We start from the raw sequence: 16,391 nt of genomic DNA, 5'->3' as shown, positions 1-16,391 counted from the left end.
GAGTAGACCTCCTCTTACCCCCGCATCCCCTTCTTTGCATCCTGAGGAGTCTGGTTCGTGCTCAGGGATGGCATCCTCTTCTCCAGTGTCCTCTCCACCGTCTTTGCCGATGCCTCCCGTCTCGGGGAAAAGGGATACTCTGGCCACTACCTTGTCTGGGTCAGCCCCCTTGGCCTTCGAGAGGGCAGCCGCCACCAACTTTATCGTCAATGACTTCACCTGGGACTTCTGGGGCAGGTTGGTCGTCTTATCCTGCGCCTTCGTCGTCTCTGGCTTTTCCTGCAACTTCGCCAGGTTAGCAGACTTCCTCCTCGAGGAGGAGCTGGAGGTATATACTGAAGATGAGCATGCCCTGCTCGTCTCTGAACCCGCTTGCGCGGCACCCCCGCCAGAAAGTGACTTGCTGTGCTTCACCTTGTCTTGGGCCCCTATGGATGGAGTGCCCTTAAAGGACTTAAAAGCCCGCTCTTGAGACAGCCGATCCTAGGTGAGGCATGCCCCTGCTTCCCGCACAGGGTAGAGGCCTTTGGTGCTGAGAATTTTCAGTTTAGTGCTAAATTCCTCCCACCTTAGAGATCCCCGGCTCTTTTGCTGAACTTTCAATAAACTTAAATGTATTTTTTTTAAAGTACAAAGTCATATAAAGATACATTTCCAAACATTGTTCAAGGAACAGTTAGGTCATTATAAAACATGTCTATTTGTCACATTTCCATCCCCAACACGAAAACAAAGATGAAACGGTCTGTCCTTTATTCAATAACTAACTCCCCCTTCTCCCGCCCCTCCCATCCTCCTCCCTCCCATAACAGTCTTTCCCTGTCTCCCAACAATCAGTATCATGTATGTTCAGGGGATAGAAAGTCAAGACTGGCTTCGTATTTATAATGACACATCTGGCGTTCACACTGCCATGGGTTTTATTTAGTTTGAGGTCCTCTGGGTCTTGTTGTTTGTCTTTTCCAACAAAATAGAATTGGGTGGTCTCCTCAGGTGAGGTGGGTGTGGGTCGATTTTCCGTGTATGGTTGCAGTGATCTTTTCCATGACGCATATGTTTGAAGCAACATTAATCCATTCACTCTTGCTCAGGGTTTGTTCAGACTTCCATTTAGTGACTAAGGTAGCGCGGGCTGCTAATAGTAGGTGGGCCGCTATGCCCTTGATTCGCTCCCTTTCATCTTCACATTGCTCAAATCCGAAAAGAACTAAGAGGGGATCCGCTTGCCTCGAGACTCTGTCGAGGTCCTTAATCCATCCTAGGACCTCACTCCAATAAATCTTAATTCGGGGGGAATCCCACCACATGTGCCAGTAGTCCGCTATTCCCCCACACTTACGTCAGCATCGTGGACTCAGTGACTGAAACATTTTGGAGAGCCTGAGGGGGTTGAATTGCCATCTATGTAATAGTTTCATGGCATGCAGTTTGTATTGGCATGCTATAGAGATCCGATGAGCAGCCCTACATATCCTTGTCCACATGTCAGGCTCGATCACCTCTCCAAGATCCCTCTCCCACCGACTCCTCACATGGGATGTGGATCCCCCCCCCTCCCGCCTCAACCAATTCCCTATACATAGCCGATATTAAGCCCTTCATTTCTGTTCTGGAGTTCAAGATCATCTCGAAGGGAGTGAGTTCCCTGTCGACTTTGTTTTTCCACTCACCTCTTGTCAGAGCTCCCTTGATCTGCAGAAAGTGAAAGACGGGGAGGGCACCCAGCCCTAGGTGTTCACATAGTTCCACAATCGTAATAAATGACCCCTGTTTCCAAAGTTGACCCGCCCTCTCCAATCCTGCTTCGAACCAGGTTTGAAATCTGTCTAAATTGGGGATTTTCTCTCCAATGCCTGGTGCCCATAGATTACTCAGGGGGGATGGCCATGAAGTTATACCCCTCATCTCCCTTCCCTCCCTCCCTCCATATCTCCCAAATAGTCCCCAGTATCGGATGTTCTCTTAGACTCCGTACCAGTTTATTTCTCGGGACCCACAACCACTCAGACCCCGTTGCTGGTGACAGGTAGTGATCATCCATCGCCACCCATTGAGGTTCTTTACAATTGCGTAGATGGGGGATTAGAATTCTTAGTTGAGCCGCTATATAGTATTTTTTCAGATCCGGTAATCCCATACCACCCTTATCTTTGGGTAATGTTAAGATGTTGTAAGCTGCTCTATTGCCATCCCATAGGAACCTCATGATGGCCCTCTTGGCCTCTTCGTAGAAGGCGTTAGGTATTTTTATGGGGAGCATTTGGAATGGGTAAAGGAAACGGGGGAGACATACCATTTTTATCGCGTTAAATCTGCCCATCCAAGAAATTGTGAGTTTCCTCCATTTGATTAGGTCTGCCTGAAATTGTAGGAGGAGGGGCGGGAAATTGGTTTCGTAAAGTTTAGTTATGTCTCTGGTGACCTGTATGCCCAGGTATTTGAACTTTACATTTTCAAGGATGAAGCCGAGCAGGGAGAAAATGTCTACGTCTGCCTGTGTGGTTTCGTGCAGGGGGAAAAAGATTGATTTGGCCTCATTGATCTTGAAACCCGAGAGGGTTCCGTATTTTTTAATCAACTTGATTGCCCTGGGAATCGAGGACATGGGATTTGTGACATGTAATAGCAAGTCATCTGCATAGAAGGAGACTTTGTACTCTGTGGATCCCAATTTGAGACCTTCGACATGGGGGTTGTCTCTAAGTTTCTGGGCTAGGGGTTCCACTGAGAGGGCAAAGAGGATCGCTGAGAGTGGGCATCCCTGTCGTGTTCCTCTGCTTAATCCAAACCAGCGAGAATATTTTCTGTTGACAAAGACCGAGGCCTTCAGCGATGAGTATACTGCTTGCATTCCTCCTCTGAGTTTTGGACCTATCCCAACTTTGCGGAGGATTGCTATTAAGAAACCTCACTCCACCCTGTCAAAGGCTTTCTCTGCATCGACAGAGAGGAGAGCTGGGTCATTTGTCATGGGTCATTTGTCAGTACCCTGCCTACCAAGTATGAAGCCAACCTGATCTGAGTGTATCAGACGTGGCACATACCCCTCTAATCTGGCAGCCGGGATTCTGGTGTATATTTTTGCGTCAATGTTCAGTAGAGATATTGGGCGATATGACCCACATTGTTTAGGGTCCCGACCGTCCTTGGGGATCACTGAGACTAGCGCCCGGACAAACGAGTCTGGCACTCTCCCAGTGTCCAGGAACTCAATGAATAGTTCTACCATAAAAGGAAGAAGCGACGGGAGGAAGGTTTTATAGGATCCGGGGCAGAAGCCATCTTCGCCTCGGGATTTGCCCAATGACATTCTCTTAATCGCACTCTTGACCTCTTCCCTTGTTATCAGGTCCTCTAGTACCGGACTTTCTTCATATGTTATTCGGGGAATATTTACAGAGGATAGGCATTGATCATTATCTGATTCTTCGAGGCAAGTTTCAGACCTATATAGCACCTCATAGAAGGCAGCAAAGGCCTCGGGGATATCTGCATTGGTCGCAGTGCTGTGGGTGTCTTGGTTTTGTATTTCCAGCACCCTCCTCTCTGTCCGCTGGGCTCGCAAACTAGCGGCCAGTAATGAGTCTGCTTTATTCCCTTTCTCATAGAACTTCTGTCTTAGAAGCTGTAATTTACAAGCTATCATTCCATGTTCTAGAAGGTGGAGTTCTTCCCTCTTTTTTTTTGTCTCGATAAGTTTGTCTGCCTTTCCGATTCATACTCCCTCGCCTCCCTGTCTAGGTGATATATCTCATTCCTGAGTCTGTTTTCGATCAAATGCCTTTCCCTTTTCTTCCTGGAACCTTCTCTAATTAGAACTCCGCACCATGTGGCCTTGCCTGCTTCCCATACTATTAATTTAGAAACTTCCCCAGTGTTATTGGTCTTTATGTATTCCGCGATTTCGGTTTCCATCTCAGTTTTAAATATTGGGTCTTTCCAGAGCGTTTCATTGCACCGCCATGGTCCACCTTTTCTGGGTAATGCCTCCCAGTCAATGTCGGCCATGACCAGGTCATGATCGGACCAGGTAATTGGTACGATATCAGACCTTTGCATGGCACTGCATAATTCTCCTGTTAAATATATGTAATCTATTCTAGTCAAGGTGTTATGTGGGGCAGAATGGAAGGTAAACCTTTGATCATCTGGGTGGAGTTGCCGCCATGCATCTCTTAGGTCATATATTTCAAACATATTCGCAACCTCACTATGCCCTCCTTCGGATGGGTCCTTCGCTTCCTTTTTACCGGTCTTCCTATCCCATTTGGGATCCGCCCACAGATTAAAGTCACCTCCCAGGAGGACATTTCCATTTGCTTCTAGCATTATTTTAGGGATCGTTTTGGCTAGGAATCTTGCTTGTCCCGCATTGGGTGCATAAATGGTTGCCAGGGTAATGTCTACGTTTCCCAATGTACCCGCTATGAGTAGAGCCAGCCCCCTCCATGTCCTCCCATGTTTTGGACGTCACAAAACCTAGCCCTTTTGGGTGAGTATCCCCCAACTCCTCCACTTCTCAGAGACCCGGACCCGCAGAATTCCATCCCTGTTCGCACGCCTAGTAACTTCCGTTCCTCTCCTTTGGCGTATTTCGTTTCCTGGAGGAAAAGAATATCTAATTGCCCCCTGTGGAATTCACAGTTTACTAGAGCTCTCTTTGTCGGGGAGTTAAGGCGTTTAACGTGCCCACCCTTCGGTCTGTTTCGCTGCCATTTGTTTTCATGCTTTTCAAAGGACCACTCAGCGTCAATTGACATCTCGTCAGTGTGTTAGTGTGTCATGTGTGTATCCATGCAAGTCTCGGTGTAAATTCTCTTCCCCACCTCCCTCCCACCCCTCACCCTCTCCCCTCCTCCATTCTTTGGCGGTGGCGTCCGATCTGAGTCGGTTGAAATAGGTCGACCGATTTTGGACCACCAATGGGAACCATTACCCCACGGCCTGTATTCAAAAAAACATTCTCAGTTAAATTTGAGCCCCCTTCCCACCGCCACCCTCTCGTTTTTCAAAACCCCAACATTAACTCTGTAAAAGGATATGTGGTGTCCCACGTGACTTCACTGCCTGTTTTCGGTGGGTTGTCCGCCCTCCTTCCAAGGAGGAATACCCAGACAAAATGTCTATTCCCTGTGTTCAGATTCGAGGCGGATTGGAACACTCAGGTCCACATGGTCTTTCTCATCTCGCCTTCGGTGTCCGAAGCTTGCGTTACGTTTCAACAGGCATCCTTTTCATTTGTCGCTGTCGGGCGTGGCATTGCCTCGCCTGTATTTCCCCGATCCCTTAACTCTCCTCCTCCTTGGCCCTTGGAGTTCCCAACGCCCCGTATTCTGCCCTGCTTCTCCCTGTTCACCGTTCTCCCATCGTGGTGCCAAAAGATCATCAATGCAGTCGCGAATTTCTCCTTCAGAGTTCAGTCCTCCTTTCCTGCCCTCATGTTCGAATGATAGGGAGAAGGGATATCCCCACCTGTATCGGGTTCCTCGTTCCTTGAGCCATTTCGTGAGGGGGCTGCACATTCACCTCAGTGCCAGAGTCAGTGATGACAGGTCCTGAAAGATGGTAATCTGTGCTCCTCCGAGGGTGAGCGGGCCTCCTCACCTGGCTTTCTCAAGAATTCTCACTTTATCCTGGTATTTGTGGAACTTGGCAAGGACAGATCTTGGGCCACCTGTAGGTCCACCATCCCTGTGTATCCTCTCTGTTTTGAGCTGATCGATGTCATTGTCCGCCACCAATATTTTGATGTTGTCATGGATTGTTTTCTAAGGTCCCCCTTAGTCCCGCCCTGAGGTTCCGGAATGTCGAAAAAGCGTAGGTTGTTTCTCCTCTCGCGATTTTCCAAGTCATCCATTTTGAGTCAGAATTCCTCCTCCCTTTGTTCGATCTCTCTTATGCGGGAGTCCATCTGGGTTTCAAGGGTATCTATGGAGGCTTGGTTGCTTTCAACCGCTTCACGTCTTTCCTTGATCTTATCTATTTGTTGGATTATCTGGTCTATGTTGGCTCCCATTGTCTTTATTTCGTTAAGGAGAGCAGCAATGTTACCTTTCGTCACTGTTGCCTCTGAAGCGTGTGTATCCATGGCCACTTTGTTCGTGGTATCGGTGATTGATGATAGCAGGGGGTAAGCGTACTGGGCTAGTGTTCCTTTGATGTCCATAAAGTACTTGCTGTGGCGGACGAGCCACTCGCCCTGATTGCGGGGGCCCAACCCTCCATACCGGCCCAAGTCTCTGATTACTTCAGTATGGTTCCAGGAGAGGGCGGTGCTCAAATCTCCCTGCGCTTAATCCCCTTGGTTATAGGAATGCAGCCAAAACTGTGGTAGTGACAGCTATGATGGGAATGAATGGGAGAAACCTGCATAAAAGGCGAGGCTTTTTACTTGGAAGGTAGAGTCGACCACTGGACCAAGCAATCCAAAGAACAACTTGGAAGAGACACCTGCTGCAACTCCTGGACCATTGGTTTGCCCGGTGAAGCCCCGTTGCTGTGCTGAAGCTCCGGAATTCGCCTCGACTAGAGAAGCCCTACAACGGACGACTTCTCCAAAGTGAACTTGTCTGGACATCCTCTCTGAGCTGGCTGTACTTCCACTGCTTCTGCAGGAACCGATTGGCAGGGAGACGAACACCAGATTGAGTGCATCGCTTTTAAGTCAAACCCTGAGCTCCAGGAAGATCCTCTGGAATCCCATGAAGTAGGACTGACCAAGCCTGAGCCACCTCAAAAGAGTTGCTTCCAAAACACTTAGATATAAGACAGCGCTAAATCCAGTTTTTCAAAAACAAAGGGTTTTTATTATTATATTGAAGTTGCCCTTGTTGATGACACGTGTTTCGGCTATGTTAAACAGCCTTTTTCAAATCGAAGCCTAATCACTCCTTATTTGTACAAGCTTTAAATGCATGTTCCCATATTGTCATTAGTCTGGTGTTCATGAAGAATTGGGTTCAATCCCTCTACATGATAACATACATGGTCGGTTCGAACTGTGTCTTCATCTAGTGGGATAAATACTTTCATAAAATGTCGGTCTTCGTCTCTCAGCGTCGGCTTGTGGAAAACTCAACAGAGTGCTGGAGGCCAGATGTGAACAAAGTCCATTAAAGTATCCGAGAGGCCGCGGTGGTGCTATTTGCTACAGATGCAAGGAGCTGAAACCGCAAAGTGCAGCTGATCTGAAATTTGCCCACTGCTGCCGCTGACTTTCCATTCGTAGTGCAGGAGTCCCCAAACGTCCTCCCTCTTGTCCCCATGACTGAGGCCCAGGAACACAGGATCAGCAGACCTACGCAGTAACAGAAGTGCAGCTGGAACCAGTTTTCTTCTAACCAAAGATACTGTAAAACTAAGGGGACTTGCCTCTTGTTGTGTAGCCTTGCTAGCTCTCAGGTGAGACTTGTCTTGGATGCATTTGCAGAGTTGCTTGCAGCTTTGCCCCCTTCACAAACCCCCCAGCTTGTGGCCTTCAGTGATCTTATTTCTACAAAGTTTTCTAAAATTATTGTGCAAGACTTTCTTACCGGCAAGAAGATCTTCAGCTCCCATAGACTTTGCTCAACTAACATTGGCTGTCCTGGCTACCCAAGACACTCTTCTTACCTCGGACTTTGTGCTTTCGCCTTTCCTCCAGGAAGGGGTTAATTTACTTTGCATTGAAGGGTTGAAAAAGTACTTACCAGTTTATGAATTATTTGTTAACCTTTGTTTTATTCCCATATCTAACCTTATGCACCAAACTCAGTATTGCTCTAAATGTACCAGTGATAAATCAATGTCCACAGTGTCCTAGTTATTTAAGTCACCTGAGGGTGTAGGAAGTGTCTGTGAGCCATCCCCAATGGATATCATCTGATTAGAGAAACTAAGAGTGTTTTTTGAAGTATTATTTTAAATTGTTACATGTTTTGCTCCCTTCAAAAGAAGGCTTATTCAACTGACTGGTACTTTAATAATTGTTCAATCAATAAACCTTGTGTATAAGTGTTTATTTGAATAACTGTCATTGTGAAACTCTGTTTTACAACCTTACAGCTCACATTAACCCCTCTTGAGATAAGCCTGGCTGCTCAGTCACTCTACCAACTTGTATAGTACATGCTTATACCAAAGGTTGGATTAACTATTGCCAAGAGGAAAAGGATGGTGCAGTCTCCCACTGGGTACTGCATACAATCTTGCACAACAGCCACGCCGCCAGCCTGTTGTGACTATCATTCAAGGTTCGCTTGGAGAACCCGAGGAAGAACTCGCAATCTGCTTCCTTGTGATCCAGATGGAGACAGAGGTATTGAAGCTGTTTGTCCTCCACAAACACGTTCTGCAGTCTGCAGCTGGAGCAGAGCTTGAAAAGGGAGCTTCCCTCCTTCTCAGACATGGTCCGGAGTAGGCCTGATGGTCTTCTGGAATCTTTGATGAAACTTTGACGATTCTGCCATTGAGGGGTGTTGAAACTCACCAACAAACGGATCGCCGATTGTCAGCCGAAGTAAAGTAAGAGCACAGAATGTTTCACCGAAAAAGCGTGAAAAACATAGATCAGCTCACAGAGCACAACACAAGAACTCCCAAATCTTGAACGTGCAGTAAAAATCTGAAGATGGCTGCCAAAGGAGGGGCTTAGGGAGAGGGCAGTCATTGGCTGGGGGGCAGTATGACCCAGAGCCCAGTGATAGGTTTGGAGGAAAAATACAGAGTAAAAGTGAAACTTTTTTTTACCGAGGATTCCCATCCTGACGACAGGGAATATTCATGAGCATGTGAATCCATGCCAGACCCCATGCTGGAGAACTTTAGGTAGGGTGTTGTGTGCTAAAGACCTTCCCTAATCAAAGAATAAATCGGATGTTGAGCTAGATAATCCTAAAATGACATGCGTTACTTACTGTAATAACATTTCTGATGATTGTATCTGCTTATGTTCACATGCTGTGCATATAGACCGACATCTAGTGGTAATCGCTGAGCATTGAATCTTTCTTTCGAGGATCGAAAGGAGACGCCAACATGGGCGTGACTAACACTATCCCTAGCGTGACATTTATTGTACCCAAAACCCCTCACACGTCGCGGTCCCACCGATTGTGTTTTTTCTGCCATGAGGGAGTCTTCTGACCAATGTGAGTGAATACAGAGAAGGTGTAAGATGTCTATGTTCCTTCTACGCCATGAGGGGAGGAAGGGTGGGCGCATGTGAATCTAAGCAGATACAATCGGAAATGCTATTACGGTAATTCTTGTTAATCTGTTTAGAATCACATGCTATGCATAGACTAGCGAGCAGTACCCAGAGATGGTGGTGGGGTGTGTGAAGGAACAATAGCAAAGCAATGTCTTACCACCCCTTCTCCCACCTGAGAACCACACATATGGTATGTATCTAGGCAGTGTTGTGCAAAGGTGTGTACGATATGATAGTTTATTTATATAGCACCTATACAAAATGTGTTTCAAAGCGCTTCAAGGCAAGGGAGGGAACAAGGGGAAATACAATGAGATTCTTACAGGCCATGAACAGTAAGGATGTGAAATTAACTATCATACTCGGCCTGACAACATTTCAGATAGTGCAAGAGCTAAAACATAGATAAGGAAGGGAGGGGGAGAGTGGTAAGGAAATGGAAACAGACAGGCCACTACCGTACCAAGCCTGACAACATTTCTGGTAGAGTCAGAGAAAAACAAAAGGTGAGGGAGAGGGGTGTAGAAAGGGAAGGGAGGAACTAAACAAGCGACTATCGTACTAGGCCTGATGACATTTCAGATAGTGCTGGGGGGGTGGTAGAGACAAGTAAGGAGAGAGGGGTGGTGACAGACGAGGTTGCTATTATACTAGGTGCAGGGACAATTCTGATAGAGTAAGTGCATAGAAGAAAGTAAGGGGAGGAGATAGGAAGAGGGAGAAAGGGGGAGGAGAGAACAGAGAGTAAGCAGCCAAAAAGAGTTGAGAAGCAAGAGGGGAGAGTGAATACAATTGCATAAGTCAGTAGTAACACAATATTGCAAGCCAGGATACAAGATGAAAATGGGAACAGCATGATTCAGGGCCACCATGAGTGCAGGATGCAAAGGAAGTCCAGCATGAGAGTTGAGAAAGGGTGACGCACCGTGAATCAATGAAGTCCATAAATGTCAAATCCAGCATTGGCCACAAGACAGTGATGGGGAAACCAGAATGTATCAGGACAGACTCCTACAGAAGTAGGCTGGAGGGGGTGGGGGGGAAGGAGCAGGGCAGAAGAATCAAGCAAAACAGGTAACACCTGTGTGCGAGAAGGGAGGGGGGCACAAGGGAAGATCACAGGGGGACCAGAGGGGTGGGGAGGGCCTGTGGGGACAGAGGGAGTAAACACATTTTGCTGCATGCTTACCCTGCTCTCTGAGTGGGGGGGGCGCGCCCTGGCCCTGGCCCAAACAGGAATTGCCCATTTTCTTCATCTGCCCTTCACTTCTGACACCCTGGCGAGAGACACCCTTGATCTAAGAGTTATAGCAGGAAAGAAGAGGCAGGGTTAAGAAGGTGGGTGGTGCTTGGGCCAGGTGACCTAGATCCACTTGCACCTGCTCCCCATCTGCAAAAGAGGCTGGAGGGCTCCTTAAGTAGGGAAAAAGAGCGGCAACCAGGAAGGCACCAGGTGGGTGGGGCTTGGTAAGAAGGGGGAAAAAGAGCAGCAACCTGGCAGGCACCAGGTAGGTGGGGCTTAGGCCAGGTGACCTAAATCCACTTGCACCTGCTCCCCATCTGCAAATGAAGAGGCTGGAGGGCTCCTAAAGTAGGGAAAAAGAGCAGCAACCAGGAAGGCACCAGGTGGGCAGGGCTTGCTAAGTGGTAGAAAATGTATGAGTTACTCACCGCAGTGACTAACATACTCTTAGTCCCCTTTCCTCCATACTGTATGGGCATCCCTTCCAAGGCACAGGAGACAGAACCTTTTTCACAAGAAAAAAACCTTCTTCCTCTTTAAATTTAGAGGCGCGCAGGGGTGCGGCCCTGGGAGCATGCGCTACCCTGACTCCGCCTACCAGTGCCACTCAGTCCCCATTGACGCGGACAATAGTTAACATTGCCTAATGACACCAAGTATTATTAGGGGGGGAGGCTGGTGGGATGTATGGAGGAAAGAGGACTAAGGACCTTAGTCACTTCGGTGATTAACTCATAATTACTCTTACGTCCCGTCCCCTTTCCTCCATACTGCATGCAAGTTCCTTAGAACCGCCTGTCCGAAGGCCGCGCCTGATTTAGAGCTGACATCCAAACAGTAGTGCTTACAGAAAGCCGAAGAGATGGCCCAGGTAGCCCCCCTGCTTATGACTTTCCACGGAACCGGCCACTGGAAGGCCGTGGCCTTGGCTCTGACCGCATGAGCATGCATGTTTGCTGGCAGTGGCTTGTGCAGCCCCTCGTAGGTGTCCTTGATGGCCGCAACCATCCATCGTGCAATAGGAGCCTTGGATGCCTGATAACCGGGTCTGCAGCCCCCAAAGGTGACAAAAAGCATTTCAGAGCACGTCTGACATCCAGACAGTGCAAGAATCTCTGAGCCTCATCCTTGGGGTTGGCGAAGAACATTGGTAAGACTATTTCCTCATTTAGATGAAAGGCAATGCCGGGAGAGTCTGCAGGACCACCTTGTCCATGTGGCATGTGTGTAAGGTTCTGAGGCCCCCAGAGCCTGGATCTCGCTGATTCGGCGAGCAGAGGTAAGTCCCATGAGCAACGCAGTCTTGATGGTGACCAGGCTGATGTCCGCGGATGCCATTGGCTCAAGTGGTTTGTGTGCCAAGGCGCCCAACACCACATTGAGGTCCCACACAGGGTGTGGCCTCTTGATGGGCAGGTAAAGCCTGGACGATTCTGCCAGATGTTTCTTGACAATCGGGTTGGAGGAAGAGAAGACGACCTCCTCCGAATTTCTGTAGGCCCCAATGGCTGCCAAGTAGGCGTGACATGTGTCCACCTGAACGCCTGTGTGCGCGAGGTGCGCCGAGAAGGAGAGCACGTCGTCCAGTATGCATGAAAGGGGGTCGATCTCCTTAGAGTCTGCCCAGTGACAGAACCTGCTCCGTTTGCCTTTATATTGGCTCCTAGCTCTCTGAATGATCTCCAGGTTAGCCTGTGATAGGCTTGAGGGTGATCTGCTCAGGAACCACGTGCAGGGTGGATGAACCTGCGCTCCTGCTGGGACAGCAGAGGTGCCGGACCCAGAGGAAGGTGAATAGGTGGCCTGTCCGTGAGGCTGAGCAGTTCAGAGAACCACGGTTTCGGTGGTCACCAAGGAGCTATCAAGATGATTATGCTGAGGAGACAGGCTTCCTTCATCTTGCAGAATACCCTGGGAATACCCTGTGGATCAGGGGTGTGGGAGGAAAGGCATATGCGGTCATGCCTTCCCATTGAATATGCAATGCATCTCCCAGGGATCCGGAGCCCAGTCCCTGCCAGGACACGAACTGATGGCACTTCTTCCAGGAGGCAAATAGATCCACCTGCTGGTGGCTCCAAGTGTTGAAGAGCACCTGGTCGTTCAATTGCTATTCGTAATTGTCTGCTCCCAGCCTGCTGAGCCTGTCTGCTTCCAAGTTGGCCTCCCCGGGAGGTGGACAGCTGTGAGGTAGATGTTTTTTAGGGACCATTCCCACATGCTGACCACTAGGCTGCACAGCGCAGAGGACCTGGTACCCCTCCCCCCATGCTTGTTCACATAGTACATGCTGGTGGAGTTGTCGGCCTCGATAAGGACGGTCTTGCCCCCAATGAGTGGAAGGAAGGCTCCGAGGGCTAGCCAAATGGCCCTCAGCTCCTGCCAGTTGATACAAAACTCCTGCTCCTGCCGGGTCCAGACTCCATGGACAGTGTGGCTGTCCAGAGTGGCTCGCCAGCCATCTAGGGAGGAGTCCGTAGTGATGATGGCCTGCAGGGACGGCTGGCGGAACGGCCAGCCCGTCCACAGGTTGCAGTCCCTGGAACACCACTTGAGGTCCGAGTGGAGAGAAGGCTGTATGCTGACCAGAACCGCTTGGGAGACCCTATCCTTATTCCATGAGGCCGTAGAGTGCAGCTGTAGTCTCATCCGGAGCCTCGTGTTGTCACGGTCCATACCCTCAAATATCAGTCACCGACCAACCTGCCTAAGGCGTTGGGTCCCGTTGGGGCCTTAGAGGCTCCAAGGAATCTTGCAGGGGCTTCCTGGACTCGGTCCTGGTGCCGTTGGCGCCAGGCTCATACTGCCATCGCCAACATGGCACGTTTCAGGCCCAGTGAGGCACGTGTGAACAAATTTGAGGCAGGCTGAAGGGATTATTTGACGTGGGACTATTTGCTTGGGTGTGGTTGCTGGAACTACTTTACCTGGGGACTACTTTCAGAAGACTATATAAGCCACACCCTTCCTACAGAACATGCTTCACGTTATTCTGCACTTCTGCAGCGTAACGCTCACCGTGTCTGCAGCTCCAGGCCAGCCATCAGCCACGCCCGTCCAGTTGTCCTGAGCTACCTGCAAGGAAGAATGAGAAAGGAGAGCAGAACAAGATACTTACCTGACTCTTCATCGCGGCTGCTCTGGAGTCCACGCTTCTTCAGAGCTGAAGAGGAAAGGACACCAGATTAGCCTTGCAGACCACGCGATCTTCATCGCAGATCAGCGCCACGCTATTCTTACCAGCGAACCATCAGAACATCATCACACGATCACCGCTCCATCTTCCGATCGCCGCTCCGGAACTGCTGCATCTGTAAAACACAAAGAAGACACTAGGTTAGCGGTGCAGTGGAGAAGGCCTCATTTAGACTTATAATCCTGCACAAGGCAGCTCTCACCTGAAGGCAGCAATCCTCACGGACTCGCAATTCTTCATCACGCAACCTTTGTCCAGGAGATTCTGCCCCTGCAGAATCTAAAAGCAGCAGGTTAGTTGTGCAGAAAACTATACCGGGTGGAAAGACTTTTGCATAGCATTGGCGCAAAACTTACCTTGGGAAGCCAGCTATCAAGGACCTCGCTCCATCGTAAGCACGAAGAAGAAAGGTACAGAGTGAACTTTTACAACTTGAACTCTTTAGCTATCCATATCTTTGGAATAAGACTTACCATTGAGTCACAGTTGTCTGGAACTTAATAGGATCAGTGAAGTAACTAGATCCTTGAACTAATACGCACCTCTGCGAACAGTGGCAGGACGGAAAGCCTGCTATACATAACTCAAAGGCAAGCCTGCTTTCGTAACGAAGCCAGCGGGGAGCACAAGACACCACTCATCACCGGATCGTCCAGCTCCGTTCGGCGCCCCTGTGGAGATCAGGTGAGCGTAACACGTGTGTGGCACGGCCAGGCAGACTGCTGCCATGATACCCAGTACATGTTGGTACCACCAGGTCGAGGTCACTGCTGTTGTAAGGAAGTGCGTTGTGGCCCTCTTGATGGCCATAATCTTGTCCTCCAAGGGAAAAACCTTCTCAGAGCTCGTATCCCTGATGAGAGCCAGGAAGGTGAGGCTCTGCGTGGGCTGCAGCTGATACTTCTTGAGGTTGATAGTGAACCTCAGGTCGTGGAGAGTGTTCTTAAGTGCGGAGGAAGTGTGGGTAACCCCCTCCAGAGATCTCACTCTGATGAGCCAGTCGTCCAGGTACGGGTAGACATTGCGGCCCTGGGCCCCGAGGAGGGCTGCTACTGCATTCATGAATCTGGTAAATCTCCTGGGGGCTGAGTTGAGGCCAATGGGTAGCACCTTGTACTGGAAATGACAGTCCATGATCCTGAAACGTAGGAAGGAGCGATGAGGTTGCCAAATCGGAACGTGTAAGTAAGCGTCCTTCAGATCCAGGGAGCACATGCAGTCTCCCCAGTCTAGTGTCTCTGCAATAAGAGCTGGCGTAATCATCTTGAATTTCTGAAGAGGGAGGCAGAGGTTGAGGGTGGATAGGTCCAACACAACTCTCAGGCCAGTCTGGTTCTTTTTTTCTTATGGTGAAAATCCTGGAATAGAAGCCTAAACCTCTCTCAGAGGACGGGGCGTGGCTAACCAGCCATGGACTAGGACGTGCCTGAGAGAACTGCTCCGAAGATCCGACTTTGATCCTTATGAACATGCATTGAAAACGACCAATCTGCTCTAATAATGGAAACACGAGTGTGGGAACACATGCCCTGCCACAACTGCAGAAACCGAGCTATTTGTGCAAGCAGCTGAAGTGTAATTGACTCTGAAGCACTCGGCCGCCTTGATACAAAGTATCCAAGATGGCGGATAACAAAGGAGAAGCGGCCGTGGCAGTGGGAACGGCTGTATGGCCTCGAGCATGCTGCAAATGAAGAGACTTTGTCCCTTGGAAGTCGCGCTGATCCTTGCCCCTGAAACGGTGAGCGGCGACTGAAAGGAGGACGTGAGCTTATGTGGGGCACATAGAGACGAGCAGACCCAGGGTGTGAGAACAATAGCCGCATGTAAGGCTCAGTGGGGAATCGGAGTCTGGAGTCTGTGCGGCTCCCCCAGCCACACCAGACGATCGAGCGTGCGGCTCCCGCCACCTGTGTGTGCAGATACTTTAACAGCGCGGGGCTGCATATAATGAGTGAAGGGGCGGCAGAGGACCCACGCGAAGAACAGCCGCCAAGCGCAGGAACGGAAGTCCCGTGTGTGCGCGTCAGACGCTCTAAAAATATATGAAGGCACCCGTGCGGGTAAAACTGTTGATTTCAGGCTCACGGATCTAAGGTAGACATCGGGAGGCCAATCGAAATAGAACAGTGGATCAGCGCGGCCAGCCGAACATTTTCCCCGCACTGTGGGCAGAGCCAACTGTAAACTATGGCAACAAAGTGCTACCATTCCGCCAGTGAAAACACAACAACGCGGGCATTCCCACGGGGTGCCCCTGGCTACATAAGACTGATATCAGTGTGAATTAGCCGTGGCTGAGAAGCTCTTGCGCCGAGCACTAGTTAGGTGCGGGAGCGGCTAATAGGCGGTGCATCCTTGAATTGACACTGAGTCCACCGAGCACACGGCTGCAATTAATCAAGGAACACTGTTGTGCAGACCACTGTCCTGGTGAATAATCAATGCTTGGCAAGCTGCGCTATGAGAAGAATATATGAGACTGGCACAGTGCAATTTCAAAATAAACAACAAAGACTCATGGAACACTGTTAAGCAGACCACTGTCCTGGTGAATAATCAATGCCTGGCGAGCTGTGCTATGAGAAGAATGAGACTGGCACAGTGCAATTTCAGAATATGCAATAAAGCCAATTCAAAACGTGGGAGGACATAACCCACTCAAAGACAAAGCCCAATGCATATGTTCCATACGGGCACACCAAGGGTACCAATCTGAGCCTAGAGTGACTCACTGGAGACAAGGAGTGATATACAGTGAG

The sequence above is a fragment of the Ambystoma mexicanum genome, chromosome 6q (genome assembly GCF_040938575.1).
Source record: "Ambystoma mexicanum isolate Mex_15411 chromosome 6q, UKY_AmexF1_1, whole genome shotgun sequence".
Lineage (NCBI taxonomy): Eukaryota > Metazoa > Chordata > Amphibia > Caudata > Ambystomatidae > Ambystoma > Ambystoma mexicanum.
The sequence above is the reverse complement of the archived record's forward strand: the minus strand, read 5'-3'. Positions refer to the sequence as shown.